The sequence below is a fragment of the Mus caroli genome, chromosome 14 (genome assembly GCF_900094665.2).
Source record: "Mus caroli chromosome 14, CAROLI_EIJ_v1.1, whole genome shotgun sequence".
NCBI lineage: Eukaryota > Metazoa > Chordata > Mammalia > Rodentia > Muridae > Mus > Mus caroli.
The window spans coordinates 4,471,763-4,498,247 of NC_034583.1; the positions used below are offsets into that span (position 1 = coordinate 4,471,763).

Genomic DNA, 26,485 nt, shown 5'->3' on the forward strand with positions numbered 1-26,485 from the left:
AAAGACACTCAACATTAAAATCTAAATGGCATCATCTATCAAGATAATTTAGGAGGAAATCTATCATTTCAAAAAGACAAAACAACTTGTCTTTCTGGGCCTGGAGACATGATTCAGTGAAACCATCCTCTGCATCCACACAAAAGCCAGGTCCAGTAGCGTGCAGCTGCAACCCTAGGGATGGGAGTGGGCAGATGGAAGATCACACGGGATCTATGGTCAGCCGGTCAGGCTGCAGGTTCAGTAAGAGATCCTGTCTGTGAGAGGTCTTGTCTGAAAAGTCAGCATTAATCATAGGCCTCCACATGCACATGCATGGGTGTTTAGGTCATGTGTGTGTGTGTGCACTGTGTGAAAGTGTGTCTTTGTCCTTCCTCACCTGTTTAAAACATTCTCGAACTAGCTTTATTAAAAATCTGATGGCCTATAGTAAAGGCAGAAAGCACAAGGTGGAACTTCCAGGAAGAGATAGAAACTCTGGGAGAGAGTCAGACATGGGACAATTCGCTATCCACTAGACAGACAGAGATGAAAAGGCAGATGCCAGGACAAGACTAAGGTGGAAAAGGCCACATGGCCAGATGTAGGTCAGACCAGTATTGTTAGCTTAGAAAAACTGAGAATCTGCCCAGCTATTAGGCCTGGGCATTCATAATAAACATAAGACTCCATATAGTTATTCAGGAGCTGACAATCTAAATAAGTAACATTAAACATGGGCAAGGGAGCACATATACACACAAACACACACACACATACTTTTCTAATTACTGAATGGAAAATAAATAAAATTTATGGTTAGAGCTTCCTGTTTGCAACAGCGCCTGGGAACAGATCTTGTGCTCCAGCTCATCTGTCACCCCACCCACACTGAGACAGCTTCACCCCCAGGAGTTCTGACACCACCAGTATCACAGGTGAGTCTCCTGCCACACCTGCCCCAATACCTAGCTGAACTGGGAAACCGCCTCCCTTGGCCCAGAGGACACAGGACCTCCCATCCTGCCAGAGACACATTTTCCTTCTAGTCTACAACTGTGTCCAGGAACAGATTGTGTACTCCAGTAACCCCACCGCCACCCCACCTATACACAGAAACAGCCTGACCCAAGGAGGCCCAAGAACCAGGCTCTAGTCAGAGCAGAACAACAAGACCAGTTAACAACAGAGATAACCAGATGATGAGAGGCAAGTGTAAGAATATAAGCAACAGAAACCAATACCACTTAGCAACATCAGAACTCAGATTTCCAACCACAGAAAGTCCTGGATATCCTAACACACCTGAAAAGCAAGACTCTGTTCTAAAATCCCATCTCATGAAGATGATAGAAGCCCTTAAAGAGGAAACACAAAAATCCCTTAAAGAAATATAGGTGTAAACAAGTAAACAGATAGAAGCCCTTAAAAAGGAAAAACAAAAATCCCTTAAAGAAATATAGGTGTAAACAAGTAAACAGATAGAAGCCCTTAAAGAGGAAAAACAAAAATCCCTTAAAGAAATACAGAAAAACACAATCAAATAGGTGAAGGAATTGAACAAAACCATCCAGGATCTAAAACTGGAAATAGAAACAGTAAAAAAAGCACAAAGGTAGACAACCCTGAAGATGGAAAACCTAGGAAAGATATCAGGAGTCTCAGATGGAAGCATCACCCATAGACTACAAGAAATAGAAGAAAGGATTTTAGGGGCAGAAGATACCATAGAAAACATTGACTAATAGTCAAAGAAAATGCAAAATGGAAAAAGCTCCTAACCCAAAACATCCAGGAAATCCAGGACACAATGAGAAGACCAAACCTAAGGATAATGGATATAGAAGAGAGTGAAGATTCCAACTTAAAGGGCCAGTAAATATCTTCAACAAAATTATAGAAGAAAATTTCCCTAACCTAAAAAAAAGAGATGCCCATAAACATATAAGAAGCCTACAGAACTCCAAATAGATTGGATCAGAAAAGAAACTCCTCCTGTCATATAATAATAAAAACACCAGATACACAGAATAAAGAAAGAATATTAAAAGAGGTAAGGAGAAAAGATCAAGTAACACATAAATTACACCAAACTTCTCAACAGATACTCTAAAAGTCAGAAGATCTTGGATAGATGTCATGCAGACCCTAAGAGATAACAAATGCCAGCCCAGGCAAAACTCTCAATTTTCATAAATGAAAAAAACAAAATATTCCATGACAAAACCAAATTTAAACAATATTTTTCCACTAAACCAGCCCTGAAGAAGATACTACAAGGAAAATTCCAACACAAAGAGGCAAACTATACCAGTAAAAACAAAGAAATTAATCTTCTCACAATAAACTCAAAAGAAGGGAACCACACAAACATAATTCCACCTCTAACAACAAAAATAACAGGAAGGAACAATCATTGGTTTTACTATCTCTCAACATCAATGGACTCAATTCCCCAATAAAAAGATACAGGATTACAGACTGGATACTTAAACAAGACCCAGAATTTTGCTGCAAACAGGAAACACACCTCATTCACAAAGACAGACACTATCTCAGAGTAAAAGGCTGGGGGAAAAAAATTCCAAGCAAATGATCCCAAGAAACAAGCTTGAGTAGCCATTCTAATATCCAATAAAATAGACTTTCAACCAAAAGTTATCAAAAATTAAGGAAGAACACTACATACTCATCAAAGAAAAAAATCTACCAATATGAACTCTCAATTCTGAACATCTACGACCCAAATGCAAGGGCACCCACATTTGTAAAAGAAACTTTAGTAAAACACAAAGCACACATTGACCCTCACACAGTAATAGTGGAAGACTTAAACACCCCACCCTCACCAAATGGACAGATCATGGAAACAGAGACAAAACAGAGACACAGTGAAACTAACAGAAGTTATGAAACAAATGGATCTAACAGTTATATACAGAACATTTCACCCTAAAGCAAAAGAAAATACCTTCTTCTCAGCAACTCATGATACCTTCTCCAAAACTGACCATATAATCAGACACAAAACAACCTCAAAAGATACAAGAAGACTGAAGTAATCCCATGCATTCTATCAGATCACCACCGACTAAGGCTGGCCTTCAATAACAACAAAGCTAACAGAAAGCCCACATACTCATAGAAGCTGAACAATGCTCTATTTAGCAATAGCTTGGTCAGTAAAGAAATAAAGAGATAAATTAGAGACTTTGTACAATTTGATGAAAATTAAAGCACAGCATACCCAAACTTATGAGACACAATAAGAGCAGGGATAAGACAAAAACTCATAGCTCTGAGGACCTTTCATACAGAAATTGCAGAGATCCTACACTAGCAGCTTAACAGCACATCTGAAAGCTCTAGAATGAAAAGAAGCAAATATACCCAAGAGGAGCAGATGGCAGGAAATAATCAAACTCAGGGCTGAAATCACCCAAGAGACAAAGAGAACTATACAATCAACCAAACCAGGAGCTGGTTCTTTGAGAAAATCAACAAGATAGATAAACCCTTAACCAGACTAACTAAAGGGTACAGAGATGGCATCCAAATTAACAAAATCAGAAATGAAAAAGGAAACGTAATAACAGAAAGTGAGGAAATTCAAAAAATCATCAGATACTACTACAAAAGCCTATTCTCAAAAAAAAAAAATAGAATATCAAGATGAAAAGCTGTGACTGAAGCTTTCATACACTGTGAGCAGGGTTTGAACTTGTGAAGGAAGAGCCCATTGGATTTCGAGTTCAACACCTTAACCACTCGGCCATCACAGCAAACACCAATAGCTTATACTCTAAGATCAAGAATTGACAAATGGGACCACACAAAATTGCAAAGCTGCTGTAAGGCAAAGGACACTGTCAATAGGAAAAAACAGCAACCAACAGACTCAAAAAAGATCTTTACTAACCCTACATCTGATAGAGGGTTAATGTCCAATATATACAAAGAACTTAAGTAGTTAGACTCCAGAGAACCAAATAATTCTATTTAAAAATGGGGTACAAAGATAATGAATTCTCAACTGAGGAATATCAAATGGCTGAAAAGCACCTAAAGAAATGTTCGATACCCTTAGTTATCAGGGAAATGCAAATCAAAACAACACTGAGATTCTACCTTACACCATTCAGATAGGCTAAGATCAAAAACTCAGGTGACAGCAGATGCTGGCGAGGATGAGAAGAAAGAGGAGCACTCCTCCACTGCTGGTAGGATTGCAAGCTGGTACAACCACTCTGGAAATCAGTCTGGCAGTTCCTCAGAAAATTGGACATAGTACTACCTGAGGACCCAGCGTTACCCCCTCCTTGGTATATACCCAGAAGATGCTCTAACCTGTAATAAGGAAACATGCTCCACTATGTTCGTAGCAGCCTTATTTATAATAGAAAGAATCTGGAAAAAACCCAGATGTCCCTCAACAGAGGAATGGATACAGAAAATGTGGTACATTTACACAATGGAAATTAAAAACAATGACTTCATACAGCAAACCAGTAGCCAAAATCAAACTAAATGGAGAGAAGGTTGAAGCAACCCCACTAGGCTGCCCACTTTCTCCCTACCTATTCAATATAGTACTTGAAGTCCTAGCCAGAGGAATTAGATAACAAAAGCAGGTCAAACGGATACAAATCATAAAGGAAGAAGTCAAAATATCACTATTTGCAGATCATATGATAGTATATATAACTGACCCCAAAAATTCTACCAAAGAACTCCTACAGTTGAAAACCAACTTCAGATAAGTGGCTGAATATAAAATTAGCTGAAACAAATCAGTAGCATTCCTCTACACAAAAGATAAATGGGCTGAGAAAGAAATTAGGGAAACAACACCCTTCACAAAGTCACAAATAATATAAAAATCTTGGTGTGACTCTAATCAAGCAAGTGAAAGATCTATATGACAAGGACACCAAGTCTCTCAAGAAAGAAATCGAAGAAGACCTCAGAAGATGGTAAGATCTCCCATGCTCATGGATTGGCAGGATTAACATAGTAAAAATGACCATCTTACCAAAAGCAATATATAGATTTAATGTAATCTCCATCAAAATTCCAACTCAATCTTCACAGAGATAAAAAAAAAAAGAGTACTTCTCAACTTCATCTGGAATAACAAAAAACCCAGGATAGCAAAAACAATTCTCAACAATAAAAGAATTTCTGGGGTATCACCATCCCTGACCTCAAGCTGTACTACAGAGCAATATTGATATAAAACTGCATAGTAGTGGTAAAGAGACAGACAGGTGAATCAATGGAATAGAATTGAAGACCCAGAAATAAACCCACACATCTATGGTCATTTGATCTTTGACAAAGGAGCCAAAACCATACAGTGGAAAAAAAGAAAGCATTTTCAACAAACGGTGCTGGTTCACCTTGCTGTCAGCATGTAAAAGAATGCAAATCGATCCGTTCTTATCTCCTTGTACTAAGCTCAAGTTCAAGTGGATCAAAGACCTACACATAAATCAGATACGATGAATCTAATAGAAAGGAAAGTGGAAAAGAGGCTCAAACAAAGAATTCTCAACTGAGGAATCTCAAATGGCCAAGAAACACCTAAAGAAATGTCAACATCCTTAGCCATCCTGAGTAATCCAAATCAAAACGATCCTGAGATTCCACCTCACACCAGTCAGAATGGCTAAGATCAAAACCTCAGGTGACAGCAGACACTGGTGAGGATGTGGAGAAAGAGGAACACTCCTCCATTGCTGGTGGCATTGAAAGCTGGTACAACCACTTTGGAAAACAATCTGGCAGTTCCTCAGAAAATTGGAAATAATTCTACCTGAAGATCCAACTACATCACTACTGAGCATATACCCAAAATATGCTCCAACATATAACAAGGACATATGTTTCACTATGTTCATAGCAGCCTTATTAATAATAGCTAGAAGCTAGAAACAACCCAGATGTCCCTCAAAGGAAGAGTGGACACAGAAGATGTGGTACATTTACACAATGGAGTACTACTCTGAGCTATTACAAATGTTGACTTCATGAAATTTGCAGGCAAATGGATGAAACTAGAAAATATCATTCTGAGTGAGGTAACCCAGACCCAACGGACACACATGGTATGTACTCACTGATAAGTGGATGTTAGATCAAAAGCTCAGAATATCCACAATACAACTCACACAAAATTGCAACTCAATCTTCACAGAGATTAAAAAAAAAAAAAAAAAAAGAGTACTTCTCAACTTCATCTGGAATAACAAAAAAATATGAAGCTTAACAAGAAGGAAAACCAAAGTGTGAATGTTCCAATCCTACTTAGAAGGAGGAAAAATAATAAGGGGAGGTAGAGGGAGGGAGGCACCTGGGAGGGAGAGAGGAAGGGGAAGGGAAAAGAAGGGGGCAGTATCGGGTATGGGAAGAGATAGGAGAGAAGTCCAGAGGGTCAGGAGAATGAATAGAAATATGTAGCTGTGAGGGGAATGGGGAACACGGGGAACCACTAGAAAGTTCCAGACTCCAGGGAACCAAGAGGTTCCCAGGACCCAACAGGGTTGACATTAGCCAAAATACCCAACAGAGGGGAGATAGAACCTGAAGAAACCACTACCAGTAAATAGGCAGGGCCTCTAGTTGAGGAATGGAACCATCCACCCATCTCACAAATTTTAACCCAGAATTATTCCTGTCTAAAGGAAACTTGGGGACAAAAAAATGGAGCAGGGACTAAAGGAAAAGCCATCCAGAGTCTGCCCTACCTTGGGATCCATTCCCATCTGCAGACACCAAACCCAACACTATTGCTGATGCAAAGAAGTACTCAAAGACAGGAGCCCAGTATGACTGTCCTCTGAAAGGTTCCGCCAGCACCTGATTAAGACAAATGCAGATAAAGCCAACCATTGGACTGAGCCCGGGGTCCCCAATGGAAGAGTTAGGGGAAGGACTAACAGAGCAGAAGGAGATTGCAACCCCATAAGAAAAAACAACAATATCAAGTAATCAGACCCCCTAGAGCTCCCAGAGACTATACTACCAAAGAGTACACATGGAGGGATCCATGGCTCCAGGTACGCCTGTAGCAAAGGATTGCACAGCATGTTTGAGCTTAAGATACAGAGCCCCACCTACTGCCACACAGCACAGCGCAGGAGGAAAAAGACAGAAACCTGCAGGCTGACCGCTATTCCTCATAGCCAAGGCAGGGAACGATGCCCAGAGACCTGTCCACTGCCATGCCACAAGGGATGGCTGTAAACAACTAGAAGCCAGAAAGCCCCCATGCCATACAGTATGGACAGAGGAGGTTACCCAGGGGCCTGTTAGCCGCATGGCCCACCTACAGAATAAACCCTTACAATATGCAAGTATGTGGTGGGCAGATGGGAGAGAAAGAGAAATGAACAGTTTGAGCATTACAGAGAGAGATGGAACTGGAGATGTGAGGGTGGAGAGGAGGAGCCTGTGATGAGTAGCCAGCCCTGACCCCTGAGGCCACAGTGAAGTTCCAACTGGTGCTTCCACTGAGGGCCCTGTCTGGGTCCATGACCGTGTAGCAATAGGGGTCACTGTCTATGTCCATGGCTCATATTAAGCTGGAGATCATAGAGATGCCTCTGGTCTAGGCAGCTGCAAAGGACTACACGGAAGTCCAGGTGCCATGCAGAACTGGCCCCTTCCCCGCACTGGCAGACTTGCTGAAGAGCTGTCTCACCAGTGGTAGCACAAGGGAAAGCAAGCCCTGCACGTTGCCTGGATAGCTCAGCAGAACTGACCCTGGGGGAGGAGGGCGGTTGGGGAGGGGGAGGTAGCTGGCCTGAGGGCAAGAATGTGAGAGTGCTATCCCTGCCACTCTTCTGCCATGAGGCAGCCTAAGGGCAGAAGTGATATAGCAGTCAGGAGAGCTGACCCCAGGGTCATAAGAGCTGGTGAGCAGGCCCTGCCCCTGCTACCTGCAGGACTCCAGAGAATGGGCCCTAAACCTCACCTAGGCAGCATAGTAGAGCTGGCCCTAGTGGAGGGGTACAGGTAAGCTGTCCCGATGGATGTGGGTGAAGGGGAGAGCTGGCTTTGCTACTCCTTTGCTCTGAGGTAGAGAGGGGGCAGGGGTAATGTGCTCCCCCACCCCACCCCACCCCACCCCTAGCTCCTCACCACCTACATTAGTCCAGATAGCTGGTCCAGAAATCAAAAGAGCAAGAGAGTTAGTCTTGTGTCTCACCAGATGTATAACTCATGAGAACTGGCCCTGCTCTTTGTATGGGCAACATGGTGAAGCTGGCCTTATTGGGGAAGGCACTGATGAGCCATCTCTGGGGTCGTATGAGAGGAAAAGCTTGCCCAGCCACTCGCAGAATGCAGCACTTGGGAGAGTGGGCCTTGCACCTTGACTGGGCAGCAGAGTAGAGCTGGCTCTGGAGCGTGGGTCCAGGTGAACCAGCCACAAGGGCATGAGAGGCAAAGAGCTGATCCTGACTTCTGCTGATGGCAACCTTAAGTGGCCTAGCTGGAGCAGTGCAAGAGAGTTCACCCTGGTGGTGTGGATACCCAGGCCCAGATCCATGGCTTTGAGTTGGCCCACGTCCAAATTTACATCATCTGTGAAATGTTGGGCTGGTCCTCACTATCCAAAACTGCAGGTACTCCATACAGAGTTGGGAGGAGTCCCAGTAAAGATACAATAGTGATAGTGTGACAGAAGCCAGAGACGTGAAGCCAAACCAATGACACATTGCAGTGAACATTTGCAAGTGAAGATGTGTGGACAGAGGGACATACTGTGGGACACCCTGTGACATACTACAGCTTCCAAAACTAGATGCTTTCTATGCTTTATTTTATTTGTTATGGGTGTTTGTGTGTTTTTTATTAGGGGGGGTGTTTCAAGGACAGAGATCAGATACAAGCCTACAGAAAAATGAGTGACACTTGGATGCATGATGTGAAACTCACAAAGAATCAATAAAAAGTTTTTAAAAATCCACACCTGCAGAAGCTAAAAAAGGATCAATACTTTATGGCTGATAAAGTAGGAAGCTTTAAAAAGCTTGAAGTTCAAAACAGAAACAAAAGCACCCAGAAGTTCTGTCTCAAAATCAGTCAGCTATTACTGCAGTGGCTGAACTCAGCTGCATTCTGCTTCCCTGCTTCAAGACAGACTACTGACTAACCCACGGGAGCCACAAGTTCTAATTCTGCAATAACCACTACCATTCCTCATCCACTGGAATGCAAATTGTACAAAATATCTACAGTGACAAAACAGGGCTGTGTTTTAGGGTGCCTAGGAGCCATGTCTTCTGAAAATGCAGTAAATTATGAACTAGAACAGGACAGCAGCACTAAAACTCAATTCATCATTTCCCTGGAAACGTTTATGCTGATACTTGGCAATAAGTTACTTCAAGCTAACAAAGAGTTGACTTTGTGCATTGTGAATGATGTTTCCGTATCAGCAGAAAACATCTTCAAGTAATAGATGGTTACCATATTAACACACTCTAAAATGTCCATGGTTGGAGCATGATCCACCTGCCGGAATTAGAAACAGAAACGTTCTTTCTGGTAAACTCTATATTGCTGCAATGGCCTGCAAACGGAATGTTTACTGCAGTTTTAGCCATTGGCCTTCCAGTCATTCTAGATAGAACTGTCTGATGCCTTGATGTTGCAGTAAATCTCCAACCCAAATAGGCCCCAGCAATGAAAACACAACTCAGTTAATATGAACACGTGCTGTGCACCTAGATTGGGCAGATCTACCGCTACACTGCCATTGTCCACATCTTATGAGAACCCTTAGAACTTGCAATTTCTCCAGGCCACGTGCTTCTGCTCTGCTTTTTTTTCTTCTTCCTCCTCCTCCTCTGTGTCCTCTCCCTCTTCCATTTTCTCCTTCTTCCCTCTCTCCACCTTCCCTTTTATCTGCCCAATCATCAGCTCTCCTTTATTTTACAAACTAAGGTGGGAAGCAGGTTTACAAGAAATCACCTGAGTGCTGACTCATTCCTGGTTCACAACCACTCACAGGAGAATGGAATTAACATCAAATATGATTAGCCTCAAGGCTATCCACAACATCTTTGATTGCTACAATTATATCAGTTCCAACCAGAGCATTGACACACATCAGCTCTGATTCTCCATGAGCACTGGAGCTCTCTGGCTAAACTCCAAGTGGCCTTGCCACCACCAAGTTTGCTTTCTTCCATCAGTCTTTTCAGAACCATCTAAAGCAGAAATCTGGTATTGTCAGCATCTCACTTTAAAAATCAGCCTTGGCAAGCCACTTTCCTAGCAACTGCAGTAATATCTGACTGATTTTGAGAAGCTAAGTCCAAAATCTATGTACTAACAATTTAAAAATCATATGCTGGTTATTTTATGAACATTTCATTTAATATTATAGTATTATTTTAATTATTAAACTTAGGAATTTCCTTTAAGTCATGTACACTGTGGCTTTACGATCGTTCCAATTTTAACTGATGTAGCAGATCTACATCACAGGAGTGGTTTCCCACCAGGAACAACTTATCCTACAGGGGACATTTTGATGGTCAAACTGGCAAAAAACAATAAGCATCTAATGTATGGAATCCAGGAAGTTGCTAAACATCCCACAGTGGCACATGACAGCTGCTAATTACTAGGTCCCAAATTTGAATAGTGACAAAGTTCAGAAAATCTGCAATAAAACACACATATGTACAACTTAAGATATGGCCATTAATTTTCAAGTTTGGCATCTTCTACTATAGAAGCAAACTTTGGCAGCTGATGGATGGCTGCTTTAAGGAGCTGTCTTTGGCTTCCTTTGAGGTTCTGGTGACTTCTGAAGGAGTTAGAACAATGATGCATATGGCACGCCAGGTGAACCAGAGTCTTTGAATGAGTCAGGCAAAGAAAGGGATCAGAAGGAGTTGGAATTGAAAAATTAAAACAACAAAGAAGCCCCCCCCACCCATATACCCCGCCACCACCACCATGCCTGACTGACTTCTCATTCACATAATATCAGCCATTATGGGCAGATTATGGAGTACTGAGTACGGCCATTACTATGAAGAATTTGGGGGACATGAGAAGCCACTCTTTGGAGAGAACGTAGAGAAGAATTCCACTGAAGCTAACAGTCCACTGAATTCCTTGCCACTGAAGAGCCTCACAACCCAGCTTCCTCTGATGGGGTTTTGATCCATCACCATCCTTGCAAGACAAGATACACTAGTGAAACACTGATCTTGGGAGCCAGGTTGAACTGAGCAAGAAAAGGGCATTCTAGAATTTCCCTTTAATCTCTCAAAAGTAAAGTATTACATAGGAAGGGATCCCCACCCCTTTAATTCAAGGCAAGGAAACCAGGAAAATTAGATACCATAAAAGGAAATTTCTAGCTGCCCAGACAAATCAAGGGTCTGTGGTACAAACTTCCTGTCAGCATGAGAAGAAATGCAAAAAGGAAACTAACCAAGAACATCAGATGAGCCTTTTACCATCTTAGAAATTCAACAGCTATTGCCAAGAAGAACTAAACATATCTTCATGAACTTGGCAAAGAACTGTACAGTCCACCGCTGTAATCACAGGTCCATGGCAACACACAGAGTAAGCATCCAACAAGCATAAGCTTCAGAGAAAGAACAACCATCTCAGAGAAGCAAAACTGGAGATCATTTCAAGTGTGAGGAAGGGGAAAGGAATGGACACTTGTGAAGTTTGTTAAATATATGAAAAATCAATTGTGAATAAGGTTCTATGTAAGTAAATCACACTGTATAAACCATTGAATCTCATAATGGTAAATAGTAGAAATTCCTATTTACATAGGATGAGTAAATGTATATGTATGTGTATGTGTGTGTGTGTGTGTGTGTGTGTGTGTGTGTGTGTGTGTGTGTGTATATGTATATGTATATGTATATGTATATGTATATGTATATGTATATGTATATGTATATGTATATGTATATGTATAGACAAGGAAATACACCACCCAAGTCACAGAGTCAGTAGTGGGGAAGGCCTGGCCCCCAGACTGCCCTTCCCTTTCTACCATATCCCAGAGCACCTTGGTGCCTGGCCCCACCCTCTGCTGGCCTCATAGGTCAATACATCATGCCTTTGTTTCCAGTACAGGTTAATTCCCTAAACATACCATGATTTTCCCTCCTTCTCAGTTTAAAAAAAAATGTTTTTTTCCTTGATGGTTCTCTGTACTTCCACATTACTACTTTTGTCTCTCAAACTTGATTTCCTCTTACTTCTATCCTAAAACACAATAGGATTTCCCTTTACTTCTAACTTAAAACACTTTGGGATAAGCTGAGACCCCTCATTTTGATAGCAGTAGGTGGGGAATTCTGAGAAACAAGTTGACACTCCTAGTGAAAGCACTACTCTGTCTCCCAGTCTGGCTTTCCTCCCAGGGAGGCTGCCAGGCTCACAGGCACACAGTGTGGCTCCACAGGTGCCTACTTGATTTTAAGTGCTGCAACCATATCAGAGGAGTCACAGTGTATTCTAGTTCTCAAGTTTGAAATCTTGGATCAACCCTCCTGATGAAAAAATAATTGTGAGAATCTGTTTTGCTGTGCACAGGAAAGGTGAGGTTGAGCTAGAGAAAGATAAAACATTTATCAAGTCTGTGTTGTGTTTTTCCCACAGTTCCTTTTCTGGAAGTCACTGTGATGCATTCAAGGAATGTCATAGATTCTCTAAGTGCTAATGAGGCCTCCCTAGAAGCCAACATTAATGGCAGCATTTGAGCTGTCAGTTATCAAATGTTGGGAGACAACACGCCTGGTGGGCCAGGTCTCTGCACGGTTGTCATCTGCAGTTCACATGAATACCAAGGCACACTTCTATGGACATCGTGTTCTGAGTGTGGTTGTCAATCCAGCCTCATGGCATCCTCTTGCCAAATCTTATCTTCACTGTTTTTCAAGTGCAGATGATACTGAGTCATGTCCATGCTTGAGAGCTATTGCTAAATTCCCTAAAACAAAGCTACAAGGCCTGAGTGAGCCAACAGCCCACCTAACTCTGCAGCTCCATCACACTGCACAATGACTGCTGTCACATTAGCCTTTCTGTGGAGCCCCATGATCTCCATGTACTTCCAGCCCCAGAACAGGGATAGTTTGAACACACGCTCTATGGAGTTCTCCTTTGGCCTTGGTAATACCAGCTCATCCATCAGCTCTTAGCTAAGGCATCACTTAACAGGGAATATGGTCCTGGCACCTGAACAAGCATAGTTCTCCTTCAGTCAACAGTACATACATCTTTAAAATCACTTCCAGGAGATGATGTTACTTAAATTTATAACAATGAACACATGTTAGAAGTCATCCCCAAATGCTTAGTTCCATGAAGACATGAACTGCATTTGCTTTCATTTAACATTTCTCTGGCCCTTAGCTCTCTGCTCTAGACACAAAATGGGAACTCAATACCCATTGGATAAGTAAAATAATGAATTACTGATTGGTGCAAATAATTTTTCTTCAGTATATAGGACTAGTGACTATCACTAATGATCCCAACTCATGGTATCCAAAGATAACAAGAAATGGGTTCCCAGTTGTTTTTGAAACAGGTACCTCACAGAATCTGGAGTGCTTCTGTTTAGCAAGACTGGCTGGCCACCAAGTTCCAGAACGCCTCCTAACTCTGCTTCTCCTGCTCTAAGATTGCCATTGTCATTTTTTCTGTGAGAGACCTAGTTTCACAAACCAAGGTGGGTGTGAGGGACTGAAGAGATGGCTCAGCACTTAAGAGAGCTTGATGCTCTTACATAGGGACTGAATTTGGTTCCCAATACCCATATGGTGACTCACAGTCCAAAACTCTGTTTTCAGGACACCCAATACTGTCTTCTGACTTCTGAGAGCCTGCTAACATGTACATTCACAGGCAAAACACTCCTAGACATAATGTAAAGTAAATAAATGGTTTTAAGGGCTAGAGAGATGGCTCAGCTGCTAAAGGCTAGGTTCACAACCAAAAATAAATGTTTTTAAAAATCATAAAACAATAACAAAAAAAAAACAAGGTAGAAAGGGTCTAGTACACACCTTTAATCCCAGCACTCAGAAGGCAGAGGCAAGCAGATCTCTATGAGGTCAAGCCTGGCCTTGTCTACATAATAAGTTCCATGTCAGTTAAGATTTTATAGCAATATCCTGTCTCAACACATGCACATACAAGCAAAACTAAATGGAGTTAGTCATTAAATGTGTGTGTGTGTGTGTGTGTGTGTGTGTGAATGTGTATAAAACAATAGTAATTAGAGAAGAAGAGGTCATGAATTCAACAGGGAATGGGGATTGGGAATGAACATGCAGTAGCTAAGAGAGAACATCTAAATGTTCTGTAATTGATCTTGAAAGGACAGTTTTCAGCTTCATATGGAAATACAACAAACCCAGGCTAGTTAAAAAGCAATCCTGAATAACAGAAGAATTATGGAAAGGTATCACCACCCCTGCTTTCAAGTTATGCTATCAAACTATAGAAATAAAAACAATGTTCTATCGGCACAAAAATAGACATGTTGATCAATGAAATAAAATTGAAAACCCAGATATAAATGAACACACCTACATACACCAATTTTTTTTTTAATATAAAGAAACCAGAAATGCACACTGGGAAAAAAAAAAAAACAGCATCTTCAACAAATGGTCCTGATAAAACTGAATGGTTGCATGTAGAAGAATCCAAATAGATCCATACTTATGACACTACACAAAAGTCAACTTCAAATGGATCAAAAACTTCAACATAAAATCAAATACTCTCAACATGATAGAAGAGAAAGTGAGGAATACTTGAACACATGACAAAGAGAAAGACTTTCTGAACAGAACACCAATAGGTCAGGTACTAAGGTCAACAATAAATGGGACCTCATGAAACTAAAAATCTTCTCTGTAAGGCATAGGACATCATGTTTTGGACAAAGTGGCAGAGTCTACAGAATGGGAAAAATTCTTACCAACTACACACCTGACAGAGGACTAATATCCAAGGTATATAAAGAACACAAAACAACTAGATATGAGGGAAACAAATGGCCCAATTTAAAAATGGGGCACAGATATAAACAGAATTCTCAACAGAGAAAACCACTCAAATGGTTGAGACACAAAAATTGTTCAAATTCTTAGCCATCAGGGAAATGCAAAACAAAACTTTGAGATTTCATCTTACACCCATGAGGATGACTAAGATTAGTAAAACAAGTGACAGCTCATGCTGGTGAAGATGTGGAGTAAGGGAACACTCCTCCATTAGTGGTGGGAGTGCAAACTTGACAGCCACTGTGGAAATCAGTAGGCTGACTCCTTAGGAAAATGGGAACGGATCTACCTCAAGATCCAGCTCTACCACTCTTGGGCATAAATCCAGAGAACACTGCATTCTACCACAAAGACATTTGCTCAACCATGTTTAGTGCTGCTTTATTTATAATAGCCAGGAATTGGAAACAACCTAGATGTTCCTCACCAGAAGAATGAATAAAGAAAATGTGAAACATTTAACAATGGACTATTACCTCAGAATTAAAAAAAATAATAACGTAATGAAGTTCACAGGTACATGGATGGAACTAGAAAAAAAAATCATTTTCAATGGGGTATCCAGACCCAAAATAATTAACATGGTACACATTCATTTAAATGTGGATAATGAATGTTTGGTCAATGATAGTGAAGCTGCAATTCATAGGACCACAGAGGACAGTTATAGAGTAAGAGACTAGGGGTACAGATAGATCTTGTTAGGAAATAGAATATAGTTATGGATGGATGGGATGGCAAGTAACATGGGAGGGTCAAGTGAGGGTGGGGAAAGAACAGAATGGCAAGGGACGGAGTATGGGAAGAGACAACTAAGATTAGGAGCTGTTAGAGGGGTAGTATGCACACCTAATGCAGTAGAAGCTTCCTAAGATATATAGATATATGAAGATGCTCTAAATGAAACCACCCAACTGGGAAAAGACCAAGTCCCAGCCTACCATCTCTTGTCACCAAATAAAGCTTCCAGTGCAGGGATTGGGTTATATCTAATTGGGTTGTTGGTTAAAGAGGTCCCATGGGAACCCCCAAACAACCCAGGCTGTTGAGTTGCTCTCCACAGACTGACAGCAAGGCCCTGTTGTTGAAAACAACACCTATACCACAACTTACTGAACATAGAGAAGTTGAGCTGGTTCCCACATAGAGCTTTTACCCATAAGTTCTAGCATCTTTGGTACAAGAAGCTACTCTGCATGTTACCAAAAGGGAAATGTAAGCACCAAGCCATCAACAAACACATTATTCTACAATGGTGTCCTGACTAAGATATGCTAGGGCCATGGTGGCACAAACCTTGTGGGAGTAACCAACCAACATATGATTTGATTTGAGACCCACTCCATGAGACATAATCCATGCCTGACACTGCTTGGGTGACATAGAACCTGAGACTATATAGCCCAGGGATCTAGGTAAAGCCAAATACTACTGTTAGGAAAACAAACAAACAAACATAGCAATTAAATGACTCTTAATGACACTCTGCTATACTCATAAATCAGTGCCTTGATCAGCCATCATCAGAGAAGCCTCGTCTTGCAGCAGATGAAAACAAAGACAGAGACAGACAGTGAGACATTATACAGACAGGGAGAGACTTTGGAACACTCAACCTCTAAATGGGATATCTCTTTCAAACCCTTCTTCCCCTCAGGGCTCAGGGAAACTTGCAGGTAAGGGGAGAGGCAGAAAGAGTGTAAGAGCCAGAAGGCATGGAGAATGCCAACAAAATGAAACCCTCTAAATCAACTGAGCAACTGATATCAACTCACAGAGACAAAGGCAGCAAGCACAGGGCCTTTGTCGGTTCCTCTGCATGTATATTAGTGTTTTTATGGGATTCCTGAGTGTGCAAAGAAGTGAGTCTCTGATTACTTGCCCTTTTCTAGGGCTCTTTCCATTCTGATTTCTTATCTTCTCCAACTCTGATGTATTACTTTCTATTTTATTTTGTCATGTTAAAAAAAAAAAAAAAACTCCAACAGCTAAAGGAAAATATACTCTAATTAACCTTATGAATTTCTACTCAGTAACATGCTCTACAAGAATGTAGAGCTCTTAGTCCACAGTTTCTTTATCATAAGATAAGTCATGAATCTTTATAGATCTGGTCTTAGATATTACTGTCTGCACAGCACTTGTCCCCAAGATATGGTGGTTAGAGGCTTGGTCCTTAGTTTCATGGTGCAGAGGTGCTGTGGAGGCTTTAAGCGGTAAGGCTGAGTGAGCCTCAGTTGGTTTTTCTGTTCATTTAGTTTTATTGTTTGGTTTGGGGAGAGGTACAATTGAGGTTGTGAGAACAGGTCAGGACCATGTTGAGACAAAAAACAGGTCTGACCCCAGAACAGTCTGATTTTTGTTACACATTTGTGCCACCCCAGCTTACACTCACTGAAAAGCTAGTCTTGGGCCAGCCAGGCACTGTGCTGTGAACTTGATTATATTATCTCATTTAATGATTATAGAAAATGTATATCTGTACAGTTTTTTAGGGACCCCCTAAAATCCATAGTTCTTAAAAGTCATTATCTCTCACTATACATTATTCTTTCCACATAATACTGTCTGTGAGCACTATTTGACAAATGTCCTATCTGATCATTCCTCCCATCCAAGAGTCAGGATGCAACTGATAGAGCTGAGTGACTTTTCCTCTCTGGAATCTGATTCCTGGGCAGAGGGACAGTTGGGAGTCTGAAGTAGCTGCTGTTTTACTCAGCGGTCAGGGGCCTAAAGTAAGTGAGGTTCCTTCCCACAGGAGGCGGCCTGGAACTTATGCTTGCCTTACAACCCTACAAAGCTCAAGGTCCTGACAGCCTTCGAATAAATTATGCTTGCTTAATGTAGAACCAATTTCTATGACAACTTAAGAAATCAATTGTCACTGAAAAGAGAACAAACTCAGCTAAGAAGCATGCTCAGACAGCTAGGAGATGACTGCTTTTGGGTTAGAACCCAGCAAGTCTCATTACAGAATTTCCTCATTACTGAGAGAGAATGCTCCCAAGTGCCAGGGAAATTCCAGCAGGTTCTATGCTAACCCACTTGGATCAAAACTTCATTACTGAGTCCCAATCTGCTCCAAAGCATCTATGCTTGCCACTCTTTATCTGGAAGGGCTGACAGGGCACCTGGAACAAAAACCTTCAGGTTGTTCACAGACGTGGCTTTCGGAGGCCTGGAATTAGGGCCAGGCAGTTACTCATTCACATCTAACTAAGCATTTAAGCTGGACAAGTGGCAAGAGAGCAAGACACAAACAGTAAATGCTTCTCCCAGAAGAGTGACCAAAACTGACACTGTGCCTGAGTCAGCATACAGTTTGAGTAATATCCCCAGCTGCTCTGTCCTCTTCCCAAGCCAGAGGCTTTCATCATCTTGGAAACGATGAACATCCCACACGAGAATATCTGACACTTCTTCCATCCAGCCTTCAAACCATCGTTGGTGCTTTGAAGTGAATGAGTCACTCGTGAGAGAAGAAAATGGTACCCTACCAGAGACAAGAGAAACTGCACAGGGGACAAAGGGGAAGGAGCACAGCCCTGCTGAAGTTCTAATCGTGCCTATGACCTCCCTCCAAAGGAGTACACTGACACACAATCCTCTTAAGCTTCTGGGAAGATCAAATGTGTATAAACACACTACTGGAGGCCAATGAGGAGCACGGAGCATTTCTCTGACTGTGTTGGTTACGGTTCCCTCACACATGCAATAACAAGTTTCTGATTTCCCTGGCACATATGCTAGAGCAATGTGTTGCTATATCGCTGACAGTTGGTGACATTTCCTTTGCAGTCAGCAAGATTCATACAGAGGCTGTGTGTCCAATGGAAATTAACATTCTGAGTCCCTGCATTTGCTATTAGTCATCATTTCCAACTTTATCAAAAAGAAAAAAAAAATACTTCCGCCTAACACCTACTGGGTGCTCAGCCCCCTCGAACACAAAGATACCCAAAGCAGCCTCCACTCTCTCACAGGCATGATGCATGCACCAAAATAACTATATTGCCCACTGCCTTTAATAACTAGAATAGTCTCGGAGAGGTAGCCAGTCAGTAAAACATTTGAGAAACAAGCAAAAGGATCTGACTTTGATCCCTAGCACCTTACAAAGAATCTATCTATACTCCTAGCACTGAGGATGTGGGGGCAGACTGGTCCCTGGGTCTTGTTGGCCAGCCAGACTAGCCTAATTCAGGAGCCTCTGGTCTCAGTGAACAACCTTGTCTCAGAACACAAACTATTTGAAGAGTGGTATTTTCATTGCCCTCTGACCTCCAAAGGCAGCTGCACACACACACACACACACACACACACAGAGTGTGTGTGTGTGTGAGAGAGAGAGAGAGAGAGAGAGAGAGAGAGAGAGAGAGAGAGTTGTTGCAATTAACATTTCTTTAAAGATGTATTCCAGAGAAAGTCAAATATTAAGCATGGAATAGCATCTCTTTCGATCTTCAAACTAATGGTATTATTACACCCACTTTACAGATTTGAGGCATGAGCCAGGAATGGTGTCACATGCCTGTTATCTCAGCACTGGGGAGGTTAAATCCAGAGGACTGAGATTTCAAGATCAGTCTAGACTAGATAATGAAACTTTATCTTAAAAATCAGTAAAATAAAAATAAGGAACACAAGGAGCGTTATATTTCCCAAATCATATGTTAACAGTAAGCAGGAGACAGAGGAGAAAGATCACAGCCCCTCAAAGTCGTATCAGGATGGCTCAGCAGTGGAGACTGTGGGGGAGGCCATTAAGCTGCTGTACAGTTGGTTAAGCCTCTGTGAAGGAAACGTGAGCATATTTCTTTGTAAGCTTCACCTTCAAGAACCATTGTTAGCCTACATCCTTCATCAGAGGCTGCTTATGAATCTGCAGGTGCTGATAACAGGCTTAACATGAAGACCTTAGGCTTATATTGATCGCTTCTCTGGGCTTGAAAAACTTCGTTCCATTGGTCTGTTGTGTTTGAGATCTGAGAATTCAACAGATCGATTAAACACAGGAAAGAATTACCACAGAGTTAGACGATCAATTGAGGAAACTGATACCTGACAAATTTACCTATTGGCCAAAAAGCTATTACATAACCAAATTTTTCAGCTGGATGCGACCTCAGCCACACACTAGTCTATCACTCTCACTGCAACAGTGAAAAGACGGAGCCCCTGTAGTCAAAGGCTCATCCAAGGACCTAGCTTAGTGTACACAGTAGTCAGGCTTGGTACCCTTGTCTTCTGATTCCTAATCCAATGGTGTGTGTGTGTGTGTGTGTACATGTGTGTGTACATGTGTGTGTATGTATGTATGTATGTATATATGTATGTATGTATGTATGTATGTATGTATATATGTATGTATTATGTTTGCAGAGTTCATTGATAATGGGTATCTTTCTCTATCACTTTCCACCTTATTTGAGGGGACAGGGTCTCTCAGTGGACCTGAAGCTCACTGATTGAGCTAAAGCACCAGCCCAGCAAGCACCAGGGATCCTCCTCTTAGGATTACAGACAAGCAGCATGCTAACTTTTACATGGGTACTGGGAATTAGATCTTCATACTTGCAAAGTACTTTAATGACTGATCCAGTTTCCCTAAGTGTGTGCATGTGCGTGTGTGTGTGTGTGTGCGTGTGCGTGTGCGTGTGCGTGTGTGTGTGTGTGTGTGTGTGTGTTAAAGGAGAGGAGATTATTATACTGGCTTACATGATACTGTTTAAATAATTCAATAATGGCTGTCTTCACAATGGAGACACTGAGGACACGTTAACTGCTCAATGTCTCAGTGGATTCAGTATGGTTGTAAAGGCCCGGAAGATTGATAGCAGGCTGCTGGTCTTCAGTCCATACTGGAAGGCTGAAGAATTTGGGTTCTAATGTCAGTGAAAAGGGCAGTAACAGAGATGACCTATCAGTAAGATGCTACTGAGTAGATGAACTGTCCAGCACGGGGAGACAAAACATGCTGAACTTTTCCCTCACAGTGTCTTACCAGAGCAGTGCGAGAAGGTGCCACACAGCCCTCTGTGTGCTCCTTATTCAGGAGGACTTTTATATTGAGATGTAACTGAGGTATATTAAGCCACATTTGGAATTTACAATTTGCTCCACCTTGTGTGTGTAACAGTGTGTGTGTGTGTGTGTGTGTGTGTGTGTGTGTTTCACATATGATAGTGCAAGCACATGTGTAGAACATACATGAAGGTCCAAGTCTGCCTCATGTGAGACAAAGTTTACTGTTTTTCCCCCACTGCAAAAGCTAGACTAAAAGCTGACCTTAGAACTTTGGGGCTTCTAGAGTCTCTCTCTCTCTTCTCTTCTCATAGCAGCACAGAGTTAACAGACATATGGGGAACTGTGACTGGCTTTTATTTGGAAAATAAAATCATGGGGATCTATCAAGGGTTTATCAAGGTCCCAAACCTTGCATAGCATTGGCTTTAAGCACTGGAACATCTCTCTGCCCCTACAATTTGTTCCATTTTAACAGACAGTGGTTCATCTATGAAGCCATCACGGCCCTAAAGATAAACACTGTGATTGCTCCTGAAGTTGTTCTTATGCCGGTACACTGCCTTCCTAGACAAAGACTCACCTGCTATCACTCTACACTTGCAATTTGACAATTTTATTCTTTGATACTGCACTGGTAAAGGGGAAAACTCTAGTCAGCTTTAGTGGGATATAATATAGGTCTCTAAGGTGATATCAAGGTGAACTATAGAAAGGCCTGGCTTTCTTAGAGATGTTCCCCTTTGGTGACTATGAGGGAATAGAAAGTGCCCTCACTCCAGCCCATAGAAAGAAGATGCCATTACCACCACCCTATAGTTGGATACAGTATTCATTCGGAGGCTCGGGGGTAAGGTCAGGTCTCAGGAAATGGGAAAACAAGGAGGATGGAAACATTTGCCAGTCTCCTGCTTTGTTATGCACTTGAAGGGCACTGATAACCTTTGTCCTTCCCTAGACTCTGAGATGAGACACCATCTCTGGATCATCTCTAGATGCACAATACATGTGCTTGTGCACAAACACACACACACACGTATATGTATATAATAGTATATAATATTGAATCTACTATATATAGACATAATACATAGTATTGGTTATTTGATCATAACTATTATCTCATTACTGTAGATGTCATGTCATCCCTGTGCCAAGAAATCCTCTCAGTTTCAACAGCTACATGAAGTACTTTTACTGGTCTTATTTTACATAGGAGGAATGTGAGTCACCATGGAAAACACAAATGTCATGTGTTTTCTCTCTTTTGTGGAATCTAGATTTTTTTTTTAAAGAAATGATAGTAGAAGAGGGACCATTAGTAAAGGGTGAGGAGCTTATCAAAAGGACAGAGTGGGAGTGGTAAATGATCTAGCTGTATTGCACGCATGTCCTGAAGTCTATTATGTTATACAATTAATATATGCTAATGCATTGAGTAATTTGTTTGTGACTCCCAGTCTAACTAGAAACGAGGCATCGGAATCCACTTCTCTGTCGTTTAAGAGCCTAAGATCTTAGCCTCAAAACGCGCTGACCTCTGAAACACCTGGCTATGGATACAGTGAATGTACATTAATGTGAACCCCACTTCCAGACCTGACCCTCAAAAAGTCAACTCTGCTATATCATGGAGTAACTGCAGCCATTGGAAATCTGCAAGGGCTCTCGGTCTTGAAATGCTGACTATGAGTTGGTCCTTTGCACTCCTGAGAGAATCCTGGAGGGAAGAGAGAATGCACACTTAGAACTTGCTTACTAACTCTTCCAATATGTTTTGCTTGTACATTTTTCTGTTCTACTATTCCCTTCAAGTTAGTGTTTCAGCAATAACTACTACCTCTAAAAGGTCTGAATAAATATATCCCAAAGGCCTAAGTGTTTCAAAGGCAAAACCGCAGCTTATAGTGCTACTGGGACATAGTCAAATATTTGAAATCTGAGGCCTAGCTGGAATTCTGGCAAAACAGTAGTATGCCCTTGAAGGAGAAATTGGGACACACACAGACACCACAAGTACCACCAGTCCCTCCTCCTTTTCTGTCCACCATGAGACAATTAGCTGTGTCCACCACATGTCCCCAAACATAATAGTCTGCTCTGCAACAGTAAAAAAGACAAGAATCAGTTACTGAGTAGAATCTCTAAAACTATAAGCTAAACTAAAACTTTCTTGTTTTAAATTAACTACCTCAGATATGCTGTTACGGCAATATAAAGCACTGTGCCTCTCCATCTTGCCCAGTATTATCCCCGACCTTGGGTGGATCCAAGACTCACCTGGGGAACCTCATGAAAACAGAGATGTGATGACCCCTACTCTCTGAGATGCTGATTTAGCAACACTGGCTTTAAGCCTGGCATCTGTATTTCCAGCAAGTACCATACATAGATGGCAGACAGTTTTAGGTGGAGTGACTGTCCCAGGATCCTCTCAATTCTACAGACCTCCTCCTATTTACTCAAATATCTGTTATAAAAACATCGTTTTTCTCCTTAAGTTAGCTGGCCACTTTGTGATGCTTGCAATCAAAGGTACCTTGGGCAGCTTTTATGCAGGGATCCAAAGGCCAGCCTTTGGGAAGTTCTGCCATTAATTTTCAGAGCTCCTCTGCTTGATCATTCTTGGGAACAGCAAGGTTAACTCTACTAGCTAACAGTAGCCATCATTTCTACAGAAGAACTAGTAAAATATTTGCAAAAGCAAAGGGGGAATCCAGTTATAATAATTTATACTTCTCCTTTGGCCAGTATGTAATCACTTCATGTAACATGGAGCTTTTTTTGTGACATGGAGTTAGTCCCCAAATATTGTTCTTGGGCTCAGTAATTCAAGTCCAGAATTACCCTCACTTGCTTTTCTTTACTTATGCACCTCAGAGCCCCTGCTAAGTCTGCCCTAGAAGAGAGTTGAGAGAACCAAGTGGGCAGCTGACAAGACACTAATTAGCTGCCTGGTAGTGTGTTGATGTGGCCATGACCTCAAGAAACTGGTTACAACACAAAGGCTATAGAAAAGCCTGGCAAACCAAAGGAACACCATTATTAGCAACTCCTGATGAGATGATGACACCCCAATGATAACAATAGATGCTAATTGTCCCTTCAAAGGAAGTTTCTATGGTGATAAGCCGTTTGTCATAGATTTATGGCTAAAGAGTTAGTCATTGTAGAACAAATTATAGCAGGAAAGAATATGAGCTGTGACCCTCTTTTCCCAGCTCAGGCATTTACTTGGTGCTATGTGATGTTAGCTGCAGTCAGGTTGATCTTCACAACCCAGGACTTCTGGTAGAGAGCTGATTTATAAGGCTTTTGACATAACAGTATATTATTATTTCCCACTCTCCGGATGGCACGCCTACATGTCCAGGAGACCCAAATCCTTTCATCATTTCCCATGTGATTTTAATTGGTTACCATCATCTCCTTAATTCACAGAACAGATTCTGAGCTTAGTTGTTGGGGGCATTTAGTTTTCCCTGTATGTGACAAGACCAGAAACATGAGAATCAGCAGTGGGCATCTGCTAGAGCTATGAAGAAAACAGGCTTTCTGGTTGGTAAGCTCATTAGATCCAGATGGCTCTTCTAGCACTAAAAGAGAGGCCATGGAAGAATCAACCCTGTTCCGGGGTAAGCAAGTCCAGGAGACTGACAAATCCATATATTCTGATGTCATTGTGTGAGCCTTTGACTCCTGACATATCTGAAGTACCACTACCCTCTGGATTTTCAGTGACCACAGCTAATATGCCTCTTTCTGGTTTGACTTAAGGTGTTTGTGTCACTTGCCACCACAAAACCCTGATACAGAGACAGAGGGAGCCAAGCATTGGCCTCTACAAAGGTAATTTGATGGGGTCGTTAATCCATTCACCTAGAACTTTCCATTCTGTTTTGTGCCCTGGGGTGAAGAGATCTAGACATAAGAAAGGGACAAGAAGCTCTTGTAATTGAGTCCTCCTACGACAAACACTTGCCCACACGTTTCCTAAGCTGTGCAGAAAACTCTGATTTCCTCGCTTTCCTTCTGCACAATGTTTTCAAATTCAGAACATATGCTGGAACGCTCCAAATGAACCTGACTTCTGCTGTTTCTCTTTCTCCAGGAAACCATTTCCATTTTTATGAAGTAGCTGGCCTCCCCGCAGCCCCCGCCATCTTGATGCCTTTCTACCAGTTCTTATTTCTTTAAGAAATTCTACTAGGCCAAGGTCATAAGTCCACACATCAGGACCCAGGATCTGAGCAGTCTTTCCGTCACAGTGGGTTGGAGAGTACACAGGTCAAGATCACCTCCCTGAATTCATTCCAGTGTGCTCACTCTGCTCCCTAAAGAGCTCATACAGAGTGAGGAATTCCAGGCTCTTAATATTTAATGGTCTTTCTGGTAAGACAGGATGGAACTTCTGAGTGTCCCCACAAGTCTCACTAGCAAGGAGTTTTAAAGTCAATTTGCAGCTTATCACCATCCTTGACTCCTTGGAAGGAATTTATTGTCCAAGCCTCTGACCTCTATCCAAAAGAAACTTCAAATGAAACTCAGATGGGCTAATAGAAAACTGGCAAGGAGTTTTGCAATACACCAGAATTGGGGTGTGGATAATCCCAAGATCAGCTGCATTCCGTATATGACATAAATAAGGCCTGGACCCTTGTGGAGACTGGCTGGAGACAAAGGCAGAAGACTGAGAACACCGAAGAAACAGCATGAAAAGAAGACTGTCTCCCAGCCCTGCTGGAATTTCTGCCTTAGAAAGCCAGGCATCCAGGTAGAAAGTGGACCAAGATAAAGACCAATAAATACAAAAGTATTTTAACATGGGCATGAGACTGGTTCATTTACAAGTAAAATACACCACTGAATGTGTATAAAGGTGTCGGGTTTCTTTTTTATTTCTCTTTAAATCTGTTTACAACATATTTTTATCATATCTTGTTTCTCAAAGATTTTTGTTTATTTTATGTATTTGGACAGTTTGCCTGGATGTATGTCTATGCAACATGTGTGTGCACTGACCTCAGAGGCCAGTAGATGGAATTAGATCCTCTGGAACTGGAGTTGTAAATAGTTGTTAGCTGCTGTAGGTATGGGAACCCAAGCATTGTCTGGAAGCCACACAAGTGCTCTTAACCACTGAGCCATCTCTCCAGTCTCACTCCTACCTAAATAGAGACTGGATTAAAAGTACACAGTGATACTGTTCCCAATATTCATTACAAGCTGTTTACTTAAACATAATAGTTGTCACTCTTGCATGTCACTAAAAATTAAAAACATTTAAATTCTTTTCTCAGCTAATTACTTAATATTTTAGAAATACCAAGAAGTATAAAGAATGAAAAGAAGGATAAGAGACTGGAGACGCCCAGTCGGAGGACAGTGACCTGCCCTGCAGGGAG

General features: G+C 41.6%; 1 non-coding gene across 1 annotated transcript; it reads right to left on the reverse strand.

The window, feature by feature from the left end:
• Positions 1 to 3,679: 3,679 nt before the first annotated feature.
• On the reverse strand, positions 3,680 to 3,761 carry Trnas-cga. Its single transcript has one exon. It is a non-coding gene; the product is annotated as a tRNA-Ser (tRNA).
• Between the last annotated feature and the right edge of the window lie 22,724 nt (positions 3,762 to 26,485).